General features: G+C 38.4%; 1 long non-coding RNA gene across 2 annotated transcripts in view; it reads right to left on the minus strand.

Annotated features, from left to right (window-relative positions):
* LOC138175184 (uncharacterized) overlaps nt 1-13,725 on the minus strand; it is a 35,205-nt gene extending 21,480 nt beyond the window's left edge. The window contains exons 1-2 of one of the 2 annotated variants that reach the window (XR_011171916.1): nt 13,515-13,725; nt 8,057-8,156 (exon numbers count right to left, since the gene is read on the minus strand). This is a non-coding gene — a long non-coding RNA (uncharacterized lncRNA). Of the gene's footprint in view, nt 1-8,056; nt 8,157-9,032; nt 9,352-13,514 lie in introns of those variants that run through there. The other variant, XR_011171917.1, reaches the window with a different exon arrangement.
* Nucleotides 13,726-16,630: the final 2,905 nt, after the last annotated feature.

Consider the following 16,630-nt stretch of genomic DNA (forward strand, 5'->3'; position numbering starts at 1 on the left):
ATTTGTGTTGTTGTTGTTGTTATTGAGTCATTTAAGTCATATCCAACTCTTCATTATCTCATTGGGGTTTTATCGGCAAAGATACTATGGTGTTTTGCTATTTATTACCTTCTCCAGCTCATTTTATAGATGAGGAACCAAGGCAAACAAGGTTCAATGACTTGCTCAGGGTCACATAGCCAGAAAGTGCCTGAGGTGCTTTATCCACTGTGCCACTTAGCTGCCCTCACCACATCTTGTCCTGATCTTCATTCTGAGCCCAGTTCATTGTTTATCTGGAACGCCTGTCCAAGATTCACACACAAATGGACAAATTAGGTGGACCACCCATCAAAATGCATGCCTTTATCCAGACAATAAGCATCCTCTGCCCCCATGTTTTTTCCTGCCTTAATTTCCAGATAGACTGCTTTTTCATGACTATTAAAGAGACTTTGTGTTCTGGGCTTAATGCGATAGGCACAATATCATCCATAAACAGAAGCATTAAAAAAAACCCTTCCTTTGTACTCACAATACTTAGTAAAATTCTTGTCTATAGTATTCTCTTAATAAAAATAAATGCTTGTTGAATTGACTTTTAACACCTAGTAAGGATCTCTCTTGTATTTGGACTTTGTTCAGGACATCCTTTGTGACATTGGTAAACTTCTTCTGTAAATTTATATCACTATGTTTGATGATTCAGGTGACAAAAATGATCATAAAATCACAGAGGAAATAATACACATCATTGCATCTGTCACTGAATCTTGATAATCTTTATAAATGCATGGCAAATATCTTGTTAGTGGAAAGTCTTTAAGGTGACTATATTTTGCTGATACAAACCCAAGTGCATTTTTATCATTTGAAAATAAATATTAAAATCTTGTATTCTCCACTGGCCCTGGAGTCAGGAGGACCTGAGTTCAAATCTGGCCTCAGACACTTTACACTTATTACCTGTGTAACCCTGAGCAACTCACTTAACCCCAATTGCTTTGCCAAAAAAAACAAAACCTTATGATGGTATGTATCCTATTTCTAAAAATAATTGTCTAAGAATATTTGATTATAATGTATTATGCATAATGGAATACTGGAGTTGGAGCCAAGGTAAACTGGGTTCAGATCCCTCTTATGAGAGATGGGACTCTGGCCTCTCTGAGCCTCAGTTTTGTTACTTACAAATGAAGAAACTGGATTGGAGGGGCTCTAAGGTCCCTCACAATTCAAAATCTATGATCTGATGATACAACATTCCCTGCCTCCAAGACTACAAAATCTATGATCTTATGATATGACATACCCCCCCCAAGACTAACATTTCATGGATTATTCTTAAGTATGTGGGTCAGTTGTTGCTTCTTATAAATTTTTGTAATAATACCATTTTTTATTTTTTTCCTTCTTTGGAAATTTCCCATATTTCACATAGCTTGAAAATTGATTCCTCATTGCCTTTAAAATTCTATTTTCCCTAGCATAGATTTCTTCATTATGTACTTGGTCAGATCCCTACCTTAATTGTGGTTTCTTTTTCTTAAAATGTTGTTTCCACTTTCCCACATGCCACATCATGGATAAAGGTGGTAAAGACCAAATGTGAAACTTTTGCCATCACCAATAATGAATATATTTGTTTTAGAAAAGTGGAAATATTTGTTCCATTTTGCATCTATTTGTTTTTCTCTTAATTTCATCTATAAATGCTCTTTGAATTATTTTGCTTATCTGGATCTCACGCCAAGTTTTCTATACTCTCTTTTCCCCTTATGCTACATGTTGCTGTTTAGCAAAGGAATGCTTCACATTATCTCTCAGTCTTTCTTTGTAAAGTTGCACAAATGAGCTTGTATTCTAAATTAGTGCTGCCCTTAGCTGCTATGTTTTTGCTATTGTGAAGGAAGAAAATGTTTGCTGTCTGAGATGATTTCTGGAGTCTTGTAGTCTTCATGGCCATGACTACTTTATATTAGGGAAGCTTCTTTAAGAAGTGGTTATAATCAGATACAACGTTCTTACATTTATTCGTTTTTCATTTTGTGTGGGCATATGTCAACAGATTTTTTTTTATTTTGGTTATTTTATAGCTGTTGTTCTTATCTTCCTACTTCCTTCTAATTTTGTGTTGATTTTGACTCTCATTTTAATCAGTTGATAATCTAACTACCCACAGAAGCTGATCTTACAATTACTAACATCAGTCACTCATGTTATACCTGCTTTTCCAATAAATATATGAAAAATGGAAATATACTGGAGAAAACTTGATAAATACCTACTATACTTAAAAATATTATAAGACCAATACTGCTATTGATGTAACCCAGATTCATTTACTTCTTTTTTGCTTTTTGGAGGGGGAAAGTAAGGCAATCAGGGTTAAGTGACTTGCCCAAGGTCACATGGCTAGTTTTATGTTAAGTGTCTGAGACTGTATTTGAACTCAGGTCCTCCTGATTCCAGGGCCAGTGCTCTATTCATTGTGCCACCTAGCTGCCCTGATTCATTTACTTATACATATGTTCGGTCCTTTCATATCCTTTCTGGTCCCAACACAAAGCCCACAAGATTACCTCACTTAGTTGGGACCAACACTACTAGCTATACCAGAGCAAATGAACTTGATCAAGGTATTCTCACTCACTCCAGGAAAGGAGTGGTATGTTGTACAGATGAGCCACATTATCTTGGTCAAACAGATCTACCAAACTGTCTTTTATTTTTTTAATTTATGGAATAAAACAAGCATTTCCATAACATAGTATAACAAAGAAGATGATTGCACATGAAACTGCAAATCTACTATGGACAGCTCACTATACCTTTCAAATATGCAACAAAATTATCATGAAAACTTTTTTCCTTTTTTTTCTTCCCTCCCACCCTAGATATGGCTACCAAGAGACCTTTCTTTTAAAACATGAGAAAAAGCTATATATAGATGCTAATTCAAGGGGCTTGATAAAGCACTCAAAGTACCCAAAATAAACAGTCAAAAGGCTATCTTCTTCTCAACCCTGGCTTTAATTCTCAAGAAATTATAGGTTTAGCTTTAATCCCCTCCTGGGCTCTAACTAGAGGTCTCTTTATAACAGCTCTCTTTGTAGTGGCAGAAAAATAGAAATTGTGGGGGTGACTATCAATTGGGGAATGGCTGAACAAGTAGTATATGATCATGATGGAATACTACTGTGCTAAAAGAAATGATGAGCTCCTTGATTTTTGATAGATTTGCACACAATAATGAAGACCAAAATTAGCAGAACCAAACAGCAACATTATTTTAGAACAACTTTGTGTGACTAAGTCATTTTCACTATTATAAATACTCAAATTAACAACAAAGGACCTATGAAGGAAGACACTATCTGTATCCACAGAAATAACTGATGAATAGAAGTATGTGTAGAATGATTTTCCATAGATATTTCCATATCTATGGAAATGTGTGTGCATATGTATGTGTGTATACGCACATATATACGTACGCACACACATATTAGTGTCTAATGGTAGTCATGTCTACATGGGGGGAAGAAAGAAAGGGAAAACAAAAAGAAATCTGCAAGAGAACTTTATGATATATTTAAAAGGAATAGCAAGTTGTACATAATAGATTTTCAATTTAATATGCAATCTTTTTATTCTATTATGTTAAGAAACTGCTTGTTTTATTGCATACATTAAAAATAAAATTAAGGAAATTTAAAAAACCAAATGGTTAACAGTTGTGAACAATAACCATATTCACTTCCTAAGAAGTGATGCAGAATAATTCACTATCGTTTTATGAAACAAACTAAAGGGATGTCCTTGTTGGAACTTGGGAGGATTAGATGCACTTATTTTTGCTATTTGTCTAAATGTAATTCCATAAAATATCTCTTTTGTGTGTTCAAGGAATATTTATCCATGGCGAAAGTAGAATGAGGGGTCTCTGATAGTAAGCTGATAAGAGAAGGGTAATCATGATGCATGGGGGCAACTGATCTAACTGTTCCTTAATGAACTCCCCCAAATTCTAGTATTCCTGGGAATTCTTTTGACCTGTTCTTCAAGAGAAATAGCATAATGTTACAGCTGATGAGTCAGTTCCTGCTTGGGGAGCCTGCAATGACCTGACTGCCTTTAATTCGATAACCATTTATTAAGCACACAAGGTACTGTGGGTCCTGAGGATACAAAGAAAAAAAAATAGTCCTCATCCTCAAAGAATTAACATTCTAGGGTGAGAAAAAGCCTGTACATAGATCAATACAAAGCATATACTAAGTAAGACAAAATAATTTCAAGAAAAGAAAGATGGTGTTGGTAAAGATGGTGAAGTGAATGGTAGCAGAACAATCAGTTCCCACTCAAGTACTCCAGGAAATATGTTTTAAAGGAGAACTAGACTGAATAACATTCAAGAAATAGGGAGAGAAACAATAGTTCCTTCAATCCAACCCAAGTGTACACAGCAGGACAGCCAGAAACTTTGGTTTTCCAAGTAAGGGGAGCAGCCAGAGAATCTGGAGCAACCAGAGGGTACAGAATACTTCTTGTGTAGACCAAAAATCTTCCAAGATTACCTTGAACATTCAGTGATGTGTTTCAGAAAGAAGATAGATCAGAGCGCTATGAAGAGGAAGCCCTGGGGAAGTCAGATATGTATAGTTCTCCATTCCCAGGTGGAGGATATAGGAAATAAGAAAGGTCTAAATGGGAAAGCAGATTAATATTCATATCCTGAGGCATCTGAAAGTTTGAAGTACACTGATTGGTCTGAGATACCCCTAAAGGCCTTGTAAAAGACAATTTTATACTCATTATTTACTCCTGGACTTTTAATAATCCAGCACTTCCAGTGACAGGTCCCTAGAAAATACAAATCAAGATGAAACAAGAACCCATTATTTTGTCTGTACCTAATACAAAGATCCATTCATGAAGTCTTGAAATGTGAGTAAATAGATGACACTCACAAAGGAATTTGTATACATCTAGGGATAATCAAAGACACACGTTTAGAAAGAGAAAATAATTTTGCAACTATAAACAGAGCTTCTGATAAAAGAATAGTTTGGTTTAATGAATTATAAAAGTTTCTAAAAGAAAGGAAATACTGCAGCCAGCACAGTTGGTGGGCTAGGGAGTGGTGAGAATGACGAGATGGGGGTGTAATCAATAGTCTGTTTATTACAGGATCATTTCATACAGAGCCAAAGATGCAAGGACCTCACAGAGTTTTTATGTCCCCCTAAGAGAATGCAGACACCCCAAAAGAATGCAGACAATGTAGAAAGATCCTACATCAAAGGAATGCAGATAATGTAGAAGGAGCCTCCCTTAATCCTGTTCTCTATTTACCCTTGCTTGAGATTAGTTACTTATTAGGGTATTATTCTAGGACCATATCCTACCGCATAAACAAAAAAGATTACATGCCCTCTGTGATAGTAATGGCAATTAAAGATTCCCCTGTATTGGCTTGGTTTTCAAATTGATTGTGTTAAAACCCAGAGCTTGTTAATCCCACCTGTGGGATGGACTTGTTGATGTGAAAAGAAAGTCCTGAACTGGGAGGAGCTGGTGACATAGATTTGGAGAGACAAGAGAGAGGCAGAAGAACTTTTTTTTTGGAAGCAGCACCTCTTGGAGAGAGAGGGACTGCTTGTGGCCGCTTTGAATTGCCCTGGACTTTTGAGACCTGCCCCCTGAGCTGCCAAGGACTGAGGAGACATGGCTGTTTTGCTGGTACTTTGTCTGTCTGTTTTGATGTTGTTTTGCCAGATTTGTCCACTGGTGAAAGACAGTCCTTTTGTTGAAGAAGTCCTAGAACCTGGCTGTTCGCTAAGAAGCCCTGAGACTGTCCTGCAGACAGAGAGTGAATACTGTCCACTGGTGAGGGACAGTGCTGTTGTTGCAGGGGTCTGGAGACTGTCCTGCAGACAGAATGAATACTGTCCACTGGTGAAGGACAGTGCTGTTGTTGCAGGGGTCTGGAGACTGTCCTGCAGACAGAGTGAATACTGTCCACTGGTGAAGGACAGTGCTGTTGTTGCAGGGGTCTGGGAACCTTTCTGTTGGTTCGGAAGCCCTGAAGAAGGATTTTCTGGTTGTATGTTTACAGAAATCCTGGGAGAGGGTTTTGCTGATGTGTTCAGGGGTTCTAGGACTGTTCTACAGACAGAGGATGAATTCATGAAGGGACTGGCAATGTATCTTATGGCCTTGCTAAGCCTTGTCTCCCCAGGAACTAAGATTGCTGAGAACTTGCCTCCTGTCAAGATGAAGAAAAGATCTCCATTTGGGTATTAAGTGCTGTGTTTAAACTTGATGTATCTCTGGGGTAGATTCAATTGTGATCCAGGGGTGGGGAACTTTTGACCTTTTTGTGTTCTGTGGTTGAACAAATGAATGTAGTTTACTTATGTTTGGAAACTAATCTCCATTTGAGAAGAAGGGCTTTGTGGTGGACTAAATGAAGGTATAGCCTAGGGGTGGAGTAGTATTTAGACCAGGGACTTCGTAATTGATTGAATGATTGGAAGGTCCTGGGGTGGGGTAGTACTTGGAGATTATGATGTAACTCTGGGGTAGATTCAATTGTGATCCAGGGGTAGGGAACTTTTGACCTTTTTGTGCTTTGTGATGGACCAAATGAAGGTACAGCCTAGGGGTGGAGAAGTATTTAGAACTGAGACTTTGTAATTGATTGAATGATTGGAAGGTCCTGGGGTGGGGTAGTACTTGGAGATTATTTAATCACACTTAATAAATGCTGTATTTTGAATGATGTCATGTTTTGATCTTCACTGTTCTTGGTTGGTCACTGAATAAAATGGAGAGCACCTATGCTGGTATTTTGAACCTTGAGAAGTTGCCTTTCCTTGGCATTACATTACACCCTCTTGCTTATCTGCCCAGTAACCTTTGCAGGTAACTGTATAGGACAGGGGGAATATACCTTAGCATATATTCAAGGGATCCCAAAATGTCCCCTACATAATACATCCTCCTGCTTGTCTGCCCTGTAGCCTTTCATATTATATGTATGTATGTATATATGTATATATATATATATATATATATATATATATAATATAGGGGAGGGGAACATTTCATTAGCGAAGCCGAGAAACTTCTAAAAGTTCTGTACATCTCCCCCATTTATTATTATAAAAGACTGTGGGCAGGATCATGCAATTGGTCATTATTTGCACTTGTTGAATGATACGAGAAAAACAGGAAATAAGGATGGGTAAACAAGTACATAAAACCAGTAACACCACCCATATTCCTAGAAAGGTTATTATTTGCTATATTTGTCCAGGTAATATTCCCTGAGGTCTCTTTATCCAATCAACAATGTTTTCTGCCTCCAAATTTGGTAGTAGAGATTGCTGACTTTCCTGATCCATGAGGTGAGCCAAATTCTCTAAATCATTTATGTCAAGGGGGTGTGTCATGGTCACCCCATAGGCCATTAAGATGATTTCTAATTTGAGTTATGTTATATTCTGATTCATTATATGGTTTGTTTACCATACAGATATAGATATAGATATAGATATAAAATCATACATTAACCTTTGTCTGGCTTTCATTAATTCAATCTCCTAAGCTATAGCAATTAAATCATCTCTAAGATGATTTATTGCTTTATAAAAGCTCTTGTTGATTTCTGATTGCAAAAAAAATCTTCATGAAACATTGACAGACAATTCATGTAAAAATTGAGCTTGCACTATCTGATTTTGTACAGTGCCAGTGGATACAGACATAGCAACACTGCTCACTATAGTAGTAATTAAAGCAATTATTCCAACAAAAATACAGGATATACACCTCTTTTTTTCTATTGGAACTCAATAATTGATTAATTTGAGCAATAGAATGATCAGCACGAGAGTGAAACCAATGTTCACTCTCTACAGGTATCATTACCATGCTAGGTTTTCTAATAGAAAATAGCAATTGCCCTAAAGAAGTATTATCATGACATTCAGAAACCTTACAATTAATACATGTGGATTACCATCCCCGTGCCCTCCTTTAGGCTCTGACTCCTCTTTCCACCACCGACCTCGTCTGGCTCTGGTTCAGGCTGGCTGAATGTCCAGTCTCTGTATTTGTTGACACAGTCCTTGTTCTCCTTTCTGGTATCCAGACTTTCTCATTTTCATCTGTGGAGACACACAAATAACCTCGGCCTTGAACTATTTCTCTGTTCTGGCCACACTATTGTCCCTTATCTTTTTTCCACATCACCCATTCAGTAACTGCAGTTGCCTGGGTCTGTAATCTTCTAGAATTACTAATTGTGTGGTCAGCAACACCCCAGAATTTTTCTGCTGGTGTGTGTAATGCCATGCACAGAAGCTTTCCAAAAGAACTGCTACTGTGAACAGCTTTTTTAAGGTTCTGATTGCTCAGTATAGCGATTACTCTATCTATTCCATAACAAAAGCAATACATCCATGGAAAAATCTAGGTACAGCATAATTCAAAATACAGTATTCACCATATTTCAACTTATCACAGAAAATCACAATATACTATTCACAACATAGTCTCAAAGTAAAATAGTCACTCTTAAGTTAATTCAATCAGTCACAAAATAGTTACTCTTAAGTTAATTCAATCAGTCTCTTATCAGTAGTATCAAAGTACACAGTCAAAGTCTTCCACTCTTGGTGCAAAGTCTTGATTAACTCAATTAGTCACTAATCAGTAGTCTCAAAGTCTTCCACTGATGGGGCAAAGTCTTGATTAACTCAGTCACTAATTAGTAGTCTCAAAGTCTTCCACTCTTGGGGCAAAGTCTTGATTAACTCAATCAGTCACTAATCAGTAGCAATAGTCAAAGTACTCAAAGTACAATCAGTCACTTATTCAGTAAAATCTTACTAAGTAGCAAACACAAAACCCTCCACCCCTTAGGTCACTAATAAACTATAATTCCATAATTACTCAGTACCCAAGGAGAGGTTTTTTCTTCATTTTGACTTGGGGCCTGTTCTCAGATTCCCTGAATCCCCTTCCATGGTCCCAGATTCTACCTGGATTCAATGGCAGACAACTCCCAGTTCCTTGACCAGCTCTCTGGGCAGATCCTGCTCCACACTGGCATTCACAGGGTGTGGTCCATGTCAGCTCCTTCATCATTTCTGCTCCAAGGAATTCAAGGCTCAACCAAGCCAGAAACAAAGTTTCAGCATCCTGGTCATGCTTCAGTCATCTGGCCTCCTGGCTCCTGGCTCTGGGCTGTGGGGCTCCTGGGATCCTGTTCAGAAGGAGCTCCACCACTACCACAAGTTCTCACAACTCAGTTCTTCATTCTTCTGTAGCTGTTCTGCCACCAGATCTCAGTCTCAAGGAAATTCCAACTGTGCCTCTCTGGGGCTTTTCTTATATACCCAATATTATGTACTTCCTTCAACCAATTTCCTGTTATGTCAGTAACACAGGGACAGGAGTTCATACCTTCTGTTCCCCCAATCAGAGGCTTGATCAGTTACTAAGTGTTAAGTACCAGCTACTTTTGCAAACACAAAGGGATCTTCAAATTCAAAATTGCATTACCATTATATTCCACCCCTCCAGGATCCTTGGCCTTACAATTTCAATTTAAATGGCCATGGATACTGGAACAAATAGAGGCACTATGCTTTGTAATCCTTGCCAACCATGCCATAATGTAATGCCAAGCAAAGGCAACTTCCCAAGGTTCAAAATACCAGCATAGCTGCTCTCCATTTTATTCAGTGACAAATCAAGAACAGAGAAAATCAAAATATGGCATAATTCAAAATACAGCATTCACCAAGTTTAATTCAATAATCTCCAAGTATTACTCCACACCTGGACATTACATTCATTTAGTCAATCACAAAGTCCCTCTTCTAAGTACTACTCCACCCCTAGGCAGTACATTCATTTAGTCAATCACAAAGCCCCTCTTCTCAAATGGAGATTAGTTTCCAATCATAAGCAAAGTACATTCATTTGGTCAGTCACAGAGTACAAAAAAAGTCAAAAGTTTCCCACCCTTGGATCACAACTGAATAGGCCATCTACCCCAGAGTTACAACAAGCTTAAGCACAGCATTTAATACCCCAAGAGAGGTCTTTTCTTCATCTTGACCTGAGGCAAGTTCTCAGCAATCTTTGTTCCTGGGGAGACAAAGCTTAGCAAGGCCACAAGATACATTGCCAGTGCCCTCATTAATTCATTCTCTGTCTGAAGAACAGTCCTAGGACCCCTGAAAACATTAGCAAAACCCTCTTCCAGGATTTCCATAAACATACAACAAGAAAATCCTTCTTCAGGGCTTCTGAACCAACAGCAAGGTTCCAGAACCTCTGCAACAACAGCACTGGCCTTCCCCAGTCTACAGAATTCTCTGTCTGCAGAACAGTCTCTGGATCCCTGAACCAGCAGCAAGGTTCCAGGACCTCTGCAAAAACAAGGCTGTCCTTCACCAGTGGAAAAATCTGGCAAAAAAACATCAAAACAGACAGACAAAGTACCAGCATAACAGCCATGTCTCCTCAGTCCTTGGCAGCTCTGGGTGGCAGCTCTCAAAAGTCCTGGGCAGTTCGAACTGGCCCTCAGCAATCCTCTCCATCTCTCTGCTTCAAAGATGCTGCTTCCAAAAAATTCTTCTGCCTCTCTAAATTCATGTCACCAGCTCCTCCCAGTTCAACCCTCTCTTTTCATGTCAACAAGTCCATCCTATGAGGGGGATTCACAAGTTCTGGATTTTACATAATCAATCCAAAAACCAAGCCAATACAGGGGGACCTTTAAATTCCATTACTATTACAATGTTTTATTTTCATGATCTAATGTCAAATAATTTATTATAAATAGTGACAACCCCAACATTCGTCTTGGGATACCCGTGCTCCAAATTCCTCCTTTTAATTTTTGGAGTGCAGTTTTAAGTGTGCGTTTTTTTCTTTCAACAATTGCCTGACCTGTGGGGTTGTAAGGAAGTCCTGTAACATGGTGAATACCCCATTGAAGACAGAATTCAGCAAAGCCTTTTGAAGTGTAAACAGGGCCATTATCAGTCTTTAATTGTTTTGGCACACCTGCAGCAGCAAAGCATGTAATAAGATGTTCTTGAACACGAGAGGTTTTTTCCCCAGACATAGCATTTGCCCATGTAAACCCTCAATATGTGTCCACAGTTACATGTATATATTTAGTCTCCCAAAAACAGAATAATGAGTAACATCAGACTGCCAAATTTCAAGGGACTGCAAATAACACATTATGGACAGCTTTTAACTATTTGCCTAGCTTGTTCTCTAGTGATATCAAAGGTCCTAGCAATCATTCTAGCTGATTGATGAAATCTATGATGGGATTCCTTTGCTAATTCTAATGATCCCACAAGGATTTGATCAGCTATGTGATTACCTCTAAAAAGTGGTCCAGAAAACCGGTATGAGATGGGATATGCATAATGTAAAAGGGATGTGATCTGTTTTGTACAACATCTTGTAAATCACAGAACAATGTGTACAATTGAGTTTTATTTCTATGTATATTGGCTGTTTCTATCTTTTGCATTATTTGGGCTGCATATTGAGAATCTGTAATAATATTAATAGACTGAGGAAATAGAGTAAGAGCAGATATAGCTGTGAGCTCGTTCTTTTGGGTATAATCATAAGGAGTGGTGATCATTTTCATAACCTATTTATCAGGACAGTATACAAAAGCTCTGTTGTCTTTAGTGGCATCAGTGAATACATTAAATCCTAAAACAGGTTGATCCTTACATACCTTAGTGATTATGAACTCATTGTTTGTTAAGAATCTGAAAATGCCTTTTAATGTAAAATGTTGTATGGGGTTAGCATATATTAACGACAATTGCCAAGATTCTTGATTCTCAATCAATTGTTGGATTTGGTCATGAGTGTAAGGAACTGCATAAGTATACTTATACTTATAAGTAAACTTAAAAGTATAACTTCAGGTAATTTACCACTGGGGCATAAACATCATCTGATCATTTTCTTTATGAGCTGAGCCACCCCATCAGGGTAAGTTTGTAAAGAATATTTTGGCTGATGTGAAATATAACCCTATTCAATCACTAAATCATTTTGCATTAAGGCACCTGTAGGGCTGTATTTCATGTTCATTACAGTGAGTTGTATTCCTGCAGAGGGGTCTACACTTTTTGTAATAGCAGTTCTATTTTTTTTGTAATAGCTTCCTGAATGTAATCCAATGCATTCCTAGCTTCAGGTGTAAGAATTCTAGGAGAATTAAGGTTGGTATCACCTCCCAGTAATTGGTATAATGGTATCAAACATTCATTTGAAATTCCAAGACTATATCTGATCCAATTTATATCCCCTGTAAGCTTTTGCAAGTCATTTAATGTTTTGATATTATCTTTTCTGATTTCTAATTTTTGCAGTCCTACAATAGTGTTCTGTACCTTATTACCTAAATACATAAAAGGAGCTGTCTTCTGTATCTTTTCAGGGGCTATCTTAAGTCCTACAGCAGTGGAATTATTTGTAACCTCCTCTAATATTTTCTCTAGGGTAAAAACATTTTGAAGTGCACACAGAACATCATCCATGTAATGAATTAAGTAAGCTGTGGGGTATTTGTTTCTAGTTGATTCTAAGGCCTTTGCCACAAACTTTTGACATATTGTGGGACTGTTTTTCATCACTTAGGGTGTACCTTCCAACAGTATCTTTTTAGGGGCTCTTTTAGATTTATGGAAGGTATGGAAAATGCACATTTTTCTTGGTCCTCATTTTGGAGAGGTATGCTATAGAAACAATCCTTTATGTCTATTACCCATAAAGGCCATTGTGATGGTACCATGTTAGGAGATGGTAAACCAGGCTGTAATGCTCTCATATCCTTCATGACTTGATTTACTTCTTGCAAATCCATATGCATCCTCTATTTTCCTGAATTTTTTTTTCTGATTGCAAAAACTGGAGAATTCCATGCTCTATTTGTAATTTCAATATGACCTAACTTCAGCTGTTCTTGCACAATGTCTAATAGAGCAGCAATTTTTTCTGCACTTAGGGGCCACTGATCCACCCATACCAGTTTTGTGGTAAGCCATTCAATAGGATTGGCTGTTGGCTGCCCATCAATCACGGCCCCTCCTGAAAATTTGTCATGATGGTGACCTTAATTTGTGATAAAATATCTCTGCCCCATAAAGCCATTAGCAAGGAAGCCAAACAATATGGCTGGAATTTTCCTGACATGCCCTCAAATTCCCAAGTAAGTTTCTTCACACTTTTTAAAGGTTGACTAAATATATCAGCAATGCAATACTCACAATGCCTACAGCAATTGTAAATATGCTGATGTGGTTATTAATCACAAAATATATCAGGCTTTCTATAACATTTATTAAAATACCAAAAGACTGAGTCCCAAAACCAGAAAGTCAAAGCCATCAGAGTAGTTATGAAATTGGCACAGGTAGATAAAGTAGAAAGCACCCACATTCTCAAGCCTTTAAAACAGAACAGGCTACCTCAGGCAAAAGTCTTCCTCTCCCCACTCACAGCAACTACTCAGTGTCCAAGAAGTGTGCTCCTAGCAGCTCCGGCCCCTGGCAGTCCTCAGCAGGAGTCTTTAGCAGAAATTCTGGCTGGCTCAAAAAGGGGTTCGTGCCTCCACTTACTGCTGCCACTGCCTCTGCTGCTGCTGCTGCTGCCACTGCCGCCACCAGTCACCACAGGAACTCTAGCTTGGCTTCCGCTTCCTCTTGCCTCACCCCTTCCTGCTACATCAGCAAATCCAATGGGGCATGGAAGATCTTTAAATCCCATAACCCTTACATTAACTTCTCCTATGCCTTTCATATTTACATCTGATTTTTAAACAGTCCACTTTGGGTCCCATTGTTCCTGATTGATAATGGTCAGGTCTGCTCCTGTGTCTAAGAGACCCTGAATTCTCCTGCCCTCCATATATATATGAAGGGTGGGTCTTGAGGTCATAATGATTTGAGACCACATGACCTCTGGATTCTGTGTTTGAAATATCCGTTGTTCCTGTTTTAATTGGATCACAGAACTGCTGGGATTCATAATTTTAATTTTAATCTTACTATAATCTTCCCAGTCCTTTTGTTCCACATAGGTTGGAGTGTATTGCATATCCATGTAATCTCCTTCTGAGGTTAAAAAAAGTACCCCCATTGCAGGAGCAGGAGAAGAACTCCTAAAAAGCACTTCTCTCTCCTGTCCTGGGTAAATGTTTAAAAATTTAAACTTAGGCTGTAAGATAATAGCAGTTATTTCAGAGGAGGCGGGATCCAAATCGGCTTCCCCTCCTGAACTTCTGGAGTGCCAAACTGAGCATAAGGACTGCTGTTTTTTGTGGGCCTGGGACTTGGCCCTGGAGGCCATTTCCCAAATTTCTAAATCTACATTCTGAAGCCCAATGAAAGCCCTTAGGACATTAGGGGCATTTTGATTTGGGTCGTAATTCACTATTACTGCTGCCCACTTGACATTCCCTTTTGAAATGACCCACTTTGCCACATTTATAACAATTCTTATTTTTTCTCTTTGTGGCTGATTGTGCTTCTGCTATAATTTGTGCTTGAAAGACCATAGACTTTACCTCCATAGATTTTCTAATTAATTGGTCCAAGGAGGCATCAGCAGGAAGTACCAAAAAAGCTTTCTTATGATCTAAATTGCAATTCTCTCTAGCTATTTGTCTTACAAATTCTTCCAATCCCACAGTACTTCCTAGGGTATGTTCAGCTGCTTGTTGAATTTTTGCCACAAAATCAGGAAATGATTCCTCAGGTCCCTCCATGATATTTGTAAAATTTTTTCCTGCTTGACCAGAACTGATTATCTCTTTTCATGCTTGTATGGAACAGTCTTGAATAGTACAATATACTGCCACTGAATAGTCCATTTGTGTGTTGGGCAATGTATTAGGTCCATCACCCAAAAGCATGGAAATACTGTGTACGTTAGGTACTTCTGCCAACATAAGATCATATAGCTTGCTATGACATTTTTCCTTATAATTGGCTTCCCACTGTAAGTAGTCCCCTGGGGTTAGGCATATTTTAGCTGTTTGCCTCCAATCATATGGTGTCAAAGATCTTACATCAAAGGAGTGCAGATAATACAGAAGCAGCCTCCCTTAATTCTGTTCACTATTTACCCTTGCATGAGGTTAGTTACTTATTAGGGTATTATTCTAGGACCATATCCTGCGGCAAAAAAAAAAAAAAGATTACATGCCCTCTTGCTTATCTGCCCAGTAACTTTTGCAGGTAACTGTATAGGACAGGGGAATATACCTTAGCGGTCAAGGGACCCCAAAACGTCCCCGACATAATACATCCTCCTGCTTGTCTGACCTGTAGCCTTTCAGATAATAATATAGGAGAGGGAAACATTTCATTAGCGAAGCCGAGAAACTTCTGAAAGTTCTCTACAAGGAAGCAAATGATAATGAAAAATACTATCAGTGAGAAGAGAGCACTTCTTGAGGAACAGAATCAGAATGACTGTTAGAAGGTGGTATAGCCGGAGTTGTACTTTGAAAGGAGATGGAAATTTTAAGAAGTGGAAAGGGATTGAATTCTGGACTTGAGAGATGTGCTGATGCAACGGCAAGGAGTAAGAAAATAGAATGTTCTCATTGGGAAAGAGCTATCAGGCCATTTTGGCTGAAACGGAGAACAAGAAGGGGGTTAATATGAATAAGACTATAATAGGAGGTAAAAGCCAGACTGCAAAAGGCTTAAATAACAAACCTGAACAACATCTCAGTTATCACCAAGGCAACAACTTCAATAGTGATCTGTCCCCTTCTGCCTGCCACATCAGAAGAAAAGCATCAAATCTCACCTAAGGGTGACTCTTCATTGCAATTATTCTCTTAGGGATGGCTTTACATTGAAGGGGCACTTTTATGTCATAATGAAATATAATTTCTAAGGCCCTTTGTTTTATTAAATCACGTAGCCTTCTCTCTCAACAAAAATAAGGATCTCAAGCCATCTCAACCCCAAGGTCAACCGTGGTAGGAAAGCTGTTGCTTCTGCTTCTATTTTCATTCTGCTTGAAAATGGGTGCTTTCCTAGGGGCAGCTAGGTGGAGTAGTGAATAGAGCACTGGCTCTGGAGGCAGGAGAACCTGAGTTCAAATCTGGCCTCAAATATTCCTCCAATTCCAACTCCATTAGAAAAGAAAGAAAAGTGTACCAAATATTTATTCAAACAGAACAGATTTCCCCAATGCTGTACCCAAAACTATTGTTGTGAGTTTTGTCTCATTCCATTAAATATGGAGTGCAGTTTGAAGGGGTGAAAGGAATAAATACATGTATCATTGAAATCACACCATTGGAGTACCTCTTTGTCTAAATACAAATCTTCAATTCCATTTCTCTTCTGCTAACTAAAATGGCTACTAGCCATGCAATTTTTTGAGGTTGTGCTTATGCTAGTTCATGATCTCCACCAGCTCAATGCCTGTCTTGCTTCTTCATTCTCTCTCCCCCAACCCCAAGAGCATTGTACAAACATAGAAAATGGTTGTTAAAGTTTACAATTTGACAGCTGAGTAATCTGGTGAAAAAGAGAAAGCCAAGTTGACTAGCCTATATGTTCAA

Source organism: Petaurus breviceps, unplaced genomic scaffold, assembly GCF_028583685.1.
Source record: "Petaurus breviceps papuanus isolate PSGF00001 unplaced genomic scaffold, PetGlider_PUasm1.0 76, whole genome shotgun sequence".
Classification (NCBI taxonomy): Eukaryota; Metazoa; Chordata; class Mammalia; order Diprotodontia; family Petauridae; genus Petaurus; species Petaurus breviceps.